Raw genomic sequence first — 9697 nt, forward strand, 5'->3', positions numbered from 1 at the left:
AAAAAAACTTAACAGAAAAATTATCGGTGTTAATGTTGTCCTTAATTGTTCTAAATCTTAAAGTACCGGGACTAGATTACACAAAATAAAGGTACAATAACTAATATTGAACAAAACGCTACAGTACAGGGACCTAATAGGTACTTTGTTCGACTATGAAATGTTAGTTTCAGTTGCAATTAGATCGCCACACGAACCATGATGCACATTTGATTGGGTTTACTTAAATAGTAATATGTGACTGTCCGTGTTCTGGCCGCGCGAGTCGTTGTAGTATAGTGGTGAGTATCCCCGCCTGTCACGCGGGAGACCCGGGTTCGATCCCCGGCAACGGCGTTTTTTTTTTTTTTAAGCTCTTCAAAGGAAAAATTAAAAAGCTTAATATTGTAGAAATCAATCCAACCTGCCGGAATCAAAACCAGCGACCTAAGGATTTCCAATTTAGATTAGTCCAACTACAGTCCACCACTCTACCAACTGAGCTAAGGTCAGAGCTGTTAACATTATTTTTGTCCGATTTATACTCTTTTATGCCATATCGCACAATCTGACATGGCAGTTCGAATGCCGCGTGGACAAACTTAACGGTAAGAAATTATCGGTGTTAATATTGTCCTTAATTGTTCAAAATCTTAAAGTAAATAGACTAAATTACACGAAATAAAGGTACAATGACTAAATTGAACAAAACGCTACACTACGGGACCTAAAAGGTACTTTGTCTGACTATGAAATGCTAGTTTCAGTTGCAATTACATGGCCACACGCACCATGGTGTCACATTGGATAGGGTTTACTTAAATAGTAATATGTGACTGTCCTGTTCTGCCGCACGAGTCGTTGTAGTATAGTGGTGAGCAGTGTTGCAAAAATCGCGCCTAGGCGCTGGGCGGTGGGAGGCCGCCGCGAGGAATGGCATAGACCGCCTAACCGGCCGGTTCGGCGAATATTTTTTTTTTTTTTTTTGAAAATGCCGAAAATGTTTTGGAAGGCATAACTTTTGACTCGGTTGTCTGATTTGGTCAATTTTTTTTTTCAAATCGCGTATTTTTTCGAGATATATACACCGCAAACAGCCAAAGGCGGTTTGGTCCACTAATTTCTCAAAAAAATGCCTCTTTAGTTCTTAATTTTAGTTTTTTATGTATTTTGATGGTTAAAACAATATTTTGAACAATTTTACAACCACTTTCGTAAATAGTTTCTAAGAAACAACTATGGAAACCTTATGTTTTATTACTAAATTTAAAAAATTTTAATTTTTAATTTTATTTAAAATAAAAAAAATTAAAAAAAATAAATAAAAAAATCGGCGCCTAGGGGCGCCTAACGTTTTATGCAGCATTGGTGGTGAGTATTCCCGCCTGTCACGCGGGAGACCTGGGTTCGATCCCCGGCAACAGCGTTTCTTTTTTTAGCTCTTCAAAGGAAAAATTAAAAAGCTTAATATTGTAAAAAATCAATCCGACCTGCCGGATTCGAACCAGCGACCTAAGGATTTCCAATTTAGATTAATCAAACTACAGTCGTCCGCTCTACTAACTGAGCTAAGGTCGGAGCAATTAACTATATTTTTGTCCGTATTGTACTCTTTTATGCCACATCGCACAATCCGACATGGCAGTTCGAATGCAACGTAGAAAAAAACTTAACAGAAAAAATTATCGGTGTTAATGTTGTCCTTAATTGTTCTAAATCTTAAAGTACCGGGACTAGATTACACAAAATAAAGGTACAATAACTAAATTGAACAAAACGCTACAGTACAGGGACCTAATAGGTACTTTGTCCGACTATGAAATGTTAGTTTCAGTTGCAATTAGATCGCCACACGAACCATGATGCCACATTTGATTGGGTTTACTTAAATAGTAATATGTGACTGTCCTGTTCTACCGCGCGAGTCGTTGTAGTATAGTGGTGAGTATCCCCGCCTATCACGCGGGAGACCCGGGTTCGATCCCCGGCAACGGCGTTTTTTTTTTTTAAGCTCTTCAAAGGAAAAATTAAAAAGCTTAATATTGTAGAACATCAATCCAACCTGCCGGAATCAAAACCAGCGACCTAAGGATTTCCAATTTAGATTAGTCCAACTACAGTCCACCACTCTACCAACTGAGCTAAGGTCAGAGCTGTTAACATTATTTTTGTCCGATTTATACTCTTTTATGCCATATCGCACAATCTGACATGGCAGTTCGAATGCCGCGTGGACAAACTTAACGGAAGAAATTATCGGTGTTAATATTGTCCTTAATTGTTCAAAATCTTAAAGTAAATAGACTAAATTACACGAAATAAAGGTACAATGACTAAATTGAACAAAACGCTACACTACGGGGACCTAACAGGTACTTTGTCTGACTATGAAATGCTAGTTTCAGTTGCAATTACATGGCCACACGCACCATGGTGTCACATTGGATAGGGTTTACTTAAATAGTAATATGTGACTGTCCTGTTCTGCCGCACGAGTCGTTGTAGTATAGTGGTGAGCAGTGTTGCAAAAATCGCGCCTAGGCGCTGGGCGGTGGGAGGCCGCCGCGAGGAATGGCATAGACCGCCTAACCGGCCGGTTCGGCGAATATTTTTTTTTTTTTTTTGAAAATGCCGAAAATGTTTTGGAAGGCATAAGTTTTGACTCGGTTGTCTGATTTGGTCAATTTTTTTTTTCAAATCGCGTATTTTTTCGAGATATATACACCGCAAACAGCCAAAGGCGGTTTGGTCCACTAATTTCTCAAAAAAATGCCTCTTTAGTTCTTAATTTTAGTTTTTATGTATTTAGATGGTTAAAACAATATTTTGAACAATTTTACAACCACTTTCGTAAATAGTTTCTAAGAAACAACTATGGAAACCTTATGTTTTATTACTAAATTTAAAAAATTTTAATTTTTAATTTTATTAAAAATTAAAAAAATAAATAAAAAAATCGGCGCCTAAGGGGCGCCTAATGTTTTATGCAGCATTGGTGGTGAGTATTCCCGCCTGTCACGCGGGAGACCTGGGTTCGATCCCCGGCAACAGCGTTTCTTTTTTTAGCTCTTCAAAGGAAAAATTAAAAAGCTTAATATTGTAAAATATCAATCCGACCTGCCGGATTCGAACCAGCGACCTAAGGATTTCCAATTTAGATTAATCAAACTACAGTCGTCCGCTCTACTAACTGAGCTAAGGTCGGAGAAATTAACTATATTTTTGTCCGTATTGTACTCTTTTATGCCACATCGCACAATCCGACATGGCAGTTCGGATGCAACGTAGAAAAAAACTTAACAGAAAAAATTATCGGTGTTAATGTTGTCCTTAATTGTTCTAAATCTTAAAGTACCGGGACTAGATTACACAAAATAAAGGTACAATAACTAAATTGAACAAAACGCTACAGTACAGGGACCTAACAGGTACTTTGTCCGACTATGAAATGTTAGTTTCAGTTGCAATTAGATCGCCACACGAACCATGATGCCACATTTGATTGGGTTTACTTAAATAGTAATATGTGACTGTCCTATTCTGCCGCGCGAGTCGTTGTAGTATAGTGGTGAGTATCCCCGCCTGTCACGCGGGAGACCCGGGTTCGATCCCCGGTAACGGCGTTTTTTTTTTTTTAAGCTCTTCAAAGGAAAAATTAAAAAGCTTAATATTGTAGAACATCAATCCAACCTGGCGGAATCAAACCAGCGACCTAAGGATTTCCAATTTAGATTAGTCCAACTACAGTCCACCACTCTACAACTGAGCTAAGGTCAGAGCTGTTAACATTATTTTTGTCCGATTTATACTCTTTTATGCCATATCGCACAATCTGACATGGCAGTTCGAATGCCGCGTGGACAAACTTAACGGAAGAAATTATCGGTGTTAATATTGTCCTTAATTGTTCAAAATCTTAAAGTAAATAGACTAAATTACACGAAATAAAGGTACAATGACTTAATTGAACAAAACGCTACACTACGGGGACCTAACAGGTACTTTGTCCGACTATGAAATGCTAGTTTCAATTGCAATTACATGGCCACACGCACCATGGTGTCACATTGGATAGGGTTTACTTAAATAGTAATATGTGACTGTCCTGTTCTGCCGCGCGAGTCGTTGTAGTATAGTGGTGAGCAGTGTTGCAAAAATCGTGCCTAGGCGCTGGGCAGTTGGAGGCCGCCGCGAGGAAAGGCATAGACCGCCTAACCGGCCGATTCGGCGAATTTTTTTTTTTTTTTTTGAAAATGTCGAAAATGTTTTGGAAGGCATAACTTTCGACTCGGTTGTCTGATTTGGTCAAATTTTTTTTCAAATCGCGTATTTTTTCGAGATCTATACACCGCAAACAGACAAAGGCGGTTTGGTCCATTAATTTCTCAAAAAAATGCCTCTTTAGTTCTTAATTTTAGTTTTTTATGTATTTAGATGGTTAAAACAATATTTTGAACAATTTTACAACCACTTTCGTAAATAGTTTCTAAGAAACAACTATGGAAACCTTATGTTTTATTACTAAATTTAAAAAATTTTAATTTTTAATTTTATTAAAAATTAAAAAATAAATAAAAAAATCGGCGCCTAGGGGGCGCCTAACGTTTTATGCAGCATTGGTGGTGAGTATTCCCGCCTGTCACGCGGGAGACCTGGGTTCGATCCCCGGCAACAGCGTTTCATTTTTTAGCTCTTCAAAGGAAAAATTAAAAAGCTTAATATTGTAAAAAATCAATCCGACCTGCCGGATTCGAACCAGCAACCTAAGGATTTCCAATTTAGATTAATCAAACTACAGTCGTCCGCTCTACTAACTGAGCTAAGGTCGGAGCAATTAACTATATTTTTGTCCGTATTGTACTCTTTTATGCCACATCGCACAATCCGACATGGCAGTTCGGATGCAACGTAGAAAAAAACTTAACAGAAAAAATTATCGGTGTTAATGTTGTTCTTAATTGTTCTAAATCTTAAAGTACCGGGACTAGATTACACAAAATAAAGGTACAATAACTAAATTGAACAAAACGCTACAGTACAGGGACCTAACAGGTACTTTGTGCGACTATGAAATGTTAGTTTAAGTTGCAATTAGATCGCCACACGAACCATGATGCCACATTTGATTGGGTTTACTTAAATAGAAATATGTGACTGTCCTGTTCTGCTGCGCGAGTCGTTGTAGTATAGTGGTGAGTATCCCCGCCTGTCACGCGAGAGACCCGGGTTCGACCCCCGGCAACGGCGTTTTTTTTTTTTAAGCTCTTCAAAGGAAAAATTAAAAAGCTTAATATTGTAGAACATCAATCCAACCTGGCGGAATCAAACCAGCGACCTAAGGATTTCCAATTTAGATTAGTCCAACTACAGTCCACCACTCTACCAACTGAGCTAAGGTCAGTGCTGTTAACATTATTTTTGTCCGATTTATACTCTTTTATGCCATATCGCACAATCTGACATGGCAGTTCGAATGCCGCGTGGACAAACTTAACGGAAGAAATTATCGGTGTTAATATTGTCCTTAATTGTTCAAAATCTTAAAGTAAATAGACTAAATTACACGAAATAAAGGTACAATGACGAAATTGAACAAAACGCTACACTACGGGGACCTAACAGGTACTTTGTCCGACTATGAAATGCTAGTTTCAGTTGCAATTACATGGCCACACGCACCATGGTGTCACATTGGATAGGGTTTACTTAAATAGTAATATGTGACTGTCCTGTTCTGCCGCGCGAGTCGTTGTAGTATAGTGGTGAGCAGTGTTGCAAAAATAGCACCTAGGCGCTGGGTGGTGGGAGGCCGCCGCGAGGAATGGCATAGACCGCCTAACCGGCCGGTTCGGCGAATTTTTTTTTTTTTTTTTTAAATGTCGAAAATGTTTTGGAAGGCATAACTTTTGACTCGGTTGTCTGATTTGGTCAAAATTTTTTTTTCAAATCGCGTATTTTTTCGAGATCTATACACCGCAAACAGCCAAAGGCGGTTTGGTCCACTAATTTCTCAAAAAAATGCCTCTTTAGTTCTTAATTTTAGTTTTTTATGTATTTAGATGGTTAAAACAATATTTTGAACAATTTTACAACCACTTTCGTAAATAGTTTCTAAGAAACAACTATGGAAACCTTATGTTTTATTACTAAATTCAAAAAATTTTAATTTTTAATTTTATTAAAAATTAAAAAAATTAAAAAAAATAAATAAAAAAATCGGCGCCTAGGGGGCGCCTAACGTTTTATGCAGCATTGGTGGTGAGTATTCCCGCCTGTCACGCGGGAGACCTGGGTTCGATCCCCGGCAACAGCGTTTCATTTTTTAGCTCTTCAAAGGAAAAATTAAAAAGCTTAATATTGTAAAAAATCAATCCGACCTGCCGGATTCGAACCAGCAACCTAAGGATTTCCAATTTAGATTAATCAAACTACAGTCGTCCGCTCTACTAACTGAGCTAAGGTCGGAGCAATTAACTATATTTTTGTCCGTATTGTACTCTTTTATGCCACATCGCACAATCCGACATGGCAGTTCGGATGCAACGTAGAAAAAAACTTAACAGAAAAAATTATCGGTGTTAATGTTGTCCTTAATTGTTCTAAATCTTAAAGTACCGGGACTAGATTACACAAAATAAAGGTACAATAACTAAATTGAACAAAACGCTACAGTACAGGGACCTAACAGGTACTTTGTCCGACTATGAAATGTTAGTTTCAGTTGCAATTAGATCGCCACACGAACCATGATTCCACATTTGATTGGGTTTACTTAAATAGTAATATGTGACTGTCCTATTTTGTTACGCGAGTCGTTGTAGTATAGTGGTGAGTATCCCTGCCTGTCACGCGGGAGACCCGGGTTCGATCCCCGGCAACGGTGTCTTTTTTTTTTTTTTTTTTTTTTTTTTTTTAAGCTCTTCAAAGGAAAAATTAAAAAGCTTAATATTGTAGAACATCAATCCAACCTGCCGGAATCAAACCAGCGACCTAAGGATTTCCAATTTAGATTAGTCCAACTACAGTCCACCACTCTACCAACTGAGCTAAGGTCAGAGCTGTTAACATTATTTTTGTCCGATTTATACTCTTTTATGCCATATCGCACAATCTGACATGGCAGTTCGAATGCCGCGTGGACAAACTTAACGGAAGAAATTATCGGTGTTAATATTGTCCTTAATTGTTCAAAATCTTAAAAGTAAATAGACTAAATTACACGAAATAAAGGTACAGTGACTAAATTGAACAAACGCTACACTACGGGGACCTAACAGGTACTTTGTCCGACTATGAAATGCTAGTTTCAGTTGCAATTACATGGCCACACGCACCATGGTGTCACATTGGATAGGGTTTACTTAAATAGTAATGTGTGACTGTCCTGTTCTGCCGCGCGAGTCGTTGTAGTATAGTGGTGAGCAGTGTTGCAAAATAGCGCCTAGGCGCTGGGTGGGGAGGCCGCCGCGAGGAATGGCATAGACCGCCTAACCGGCCGGTTCGGCGAATTTTTTTTTTTTTTTAAATGTCGAAAATGTTTTGGAAGGCATAACTTTTGACTCGGTTGTCTGATTTGGTCAAAATTTTTTTTTTCAAATCGCGTATTTTTTCGAGATCTATACACCGCAAACAGCAAAGGCGTTTGGTCCACTAATTTCTCAAAAAATGCCTCTTTAGTTCTTAATTTTAGTTTTTTATGTATTTTATGGTTAAAAAATATTTTGAACAATTTTACAACCACTTTCGTAAATAGTTTCTAAGAAACAACTATGGAAACCTTATGTTTTATTACTAAATTTAAAAAATTTTAATTTTTAATTTTATTAAAATTAAAAAATTAAAAAAAATAAATAAAAAATCGGCGCTAGGGGGCGCCTAACGTTTTATGCAGCATTGGTGGTGAGTATTCCGCCTGTCACTGATCCCGCAACAGCGTTTCATTTTTTAGCTCTTCAAAGGAAAAATTAAAAAGCTTAATATTGTAAAAAATCAATCCGACCTGCCGGATTCGAACCAGCGACCTAAGGATTTCCAATTTAGATTAATCAAACTACAGTCGTCCGCTCTACTAACTGAGCTAAGGTCAGAGCAATTAACTATATTTTTGTCCGTATGTACTCTTTTATGCCACATCGCACAATCCGACATGGCAGTTCGATGCAACGTAGAAAAAAACTTAACAGAAAAAATTATCGGTGTTAATGTTGTCCTTAATTGTTCTAAATCTTAAAGTACCGGGACTAGATTACACAAAATAAAGGTACAATAACTAAATTGAACAAAACGCTACAGTACAGGGACCTAACAGGTACTTTGTCCGACTATGAAATGTTAGTTTCAGTTGCAATTAGATCGCCACACGAACATGATTCCACATTTGATTGGGTTTACTTAAATAGTAATATGTGACTGTCCTGTTCTGCCGCGCGAGTCGTTGTAGTATAGTGGTGAGTATCCCCCACCTGTCACGCGGAGACCCGGGTTCGACCCGGCAAAGGCGTCTTTTTTTTTTTTTTTTTTTTTTTTAAGCTCTTCAAAGGAAAAATTAAAAAGCTTAATATTGTAGAACATCAATCCAACCTGCCGGAATCAAACCAGCGACCTAAGGATTTCCAATTTAGATTAGTCCAACTACAGTCCACCACTCTACCAACTGAGCTAAGGTCAGAGCTGTTAACATTATTTTTGTCCGATTTATACTCTTTTATGCCATATCGCACAATCTGACATGGCAGTTCGAATGCCGCGTGGACAAACTTAACGGAAGAAATTATCGGTGTTAATATTGTCCTTAATTGTTCAAAATCTTAAAGTAAATAGACTAAATTACACGAAATAAAGGTACAATGACTAAATTGAACAAAACGCTACACTACGGGACCTAACAGGTACTTTGTCCGACTATGAAATGCTAGTTTCAGTTGCAATTACATGGCCACACGCACCATGGTGTCACATTGGATAGGGTTTACTTAAATAGTAATATGTGACTGTCCTTTTCCGCGCGAGTCGTTGTAGTATAGTGGTGAGCAGTGTTGCAAAATCGCGCCTAGGCGCTGGGCGGTGGGAGGCCGCCCGAGGAATGGCATAGACGCCTAACCGGCCGGTTCGGCGAATTTTTTTTTTTTTTTTTAAATGTCGAAAATGTTTGGAAGGCATAACTTTTGACTCGGTTGTCTGATTTGGTCAAAAATTTTTTTTTCAAATCGCGTATTTTTTCGAGATCTATACACCGCAAACAGCCAAAGGCGTTTGGTCCACTAATTTCTCAAAAAAATGCCTCTTTAGTTCTTAATTTTAGTTTTTTATGTATTTAGATGGTTAAAACAATATTTTGAACAATTTTACAACCACTTTCGTAAATAGTTTCTAAGAAACAACTATGGAAACCTTATGTTTTATTACTAAATTTAAAAAATTTTAATTTTTAATTTTTATTAAAAATTAAAAAATTAAAAAAAATAAATAAAAAAATCGGCGCCTAGGGGCGCCTAACGTTTTATGCCAGCATTGGTGGTGGAGTATTCCCGCCTGTCACGCGGGAGACCTGGTTCGATCCCGGCAACAGCGTTCATTTTTTAGCTCTTCAAAGGAAAAATTAAAAGCTTAATATTGTAAAAAATCAATCCGACCTGCCGGATTCGAACCAGCGACCTAAGGATTTCCAATTTAGATTAATCAAACTACAGTCGTCGCTCTACTAACTGAGCTAAGGTCG

General features: G+C 37.8%; 5 non-coding genes across 5 annotated transcripts; all 5 read left to right on the forward strand.

Moving 5' to 3' along the window:
* Positions 1-264: 264 nt before the first annotated feature.
* TRNAD-GUC lies at positions 265-336 on the forward strand. Its single transcript has one exon. It is a non-coding gene; the product is annotated as a tRNA-Asp (tRNA).
* A 1567-nt stretch (positions 337-1903) lies between these two features.
* Positions 1904-1975, forward strand: TRNAD-AUC. Its single transcript has one exon. It is a non-coding gene; the product is annotated as a tRNA-Asp (tRNA).
* Positions 1976-3530: 1555 nt separating this feature from the next.
* Positions 3531-3602, forward strand: TRNAD-GUC. The gene has a single exon. It is a non-coding gene; the product is annotated as a tRNA-Asp (tRNA).
* A 1552-nt stretch (positions 3603-5154) lies between these two features.
* TRNAD-GUC lies at positions 5155-5226 on the forward strand. Its single transcript has one exon. It is a non-coding gene; the product is annotated as a tRNA-Asp (tRNA).
* A 1564-nt stretch (positions 5227-6790) lies between these two features.
* TRNAD-GUC lies at positions 6791-6862 on the forward strand. Its single transcript has one exon. It is a non-coding gene; the product is annotated as a tRNA-Asp (tRNA).
* Positions 6863-9697: the final 2835 nt, after the last annotated feature.

This window comes from Ipomoea nil, unplaced genomic scaffold, assembly GCF_001879475.1.
Source record: "Ipomoea nil cultivar Tokyo-kokei standard unplaced genomic scaffold, Asagao_1.1 scaffold0963, whole genome shotgun sequence".
NCBI classification, from domain to species: domain Eukaryota; kingdom Viridiplantae; phylum Streptophyta; class Magnoliopsida; order Solanales; family Convolvulaceae; genus Ipomoea; species Ipomoea nil.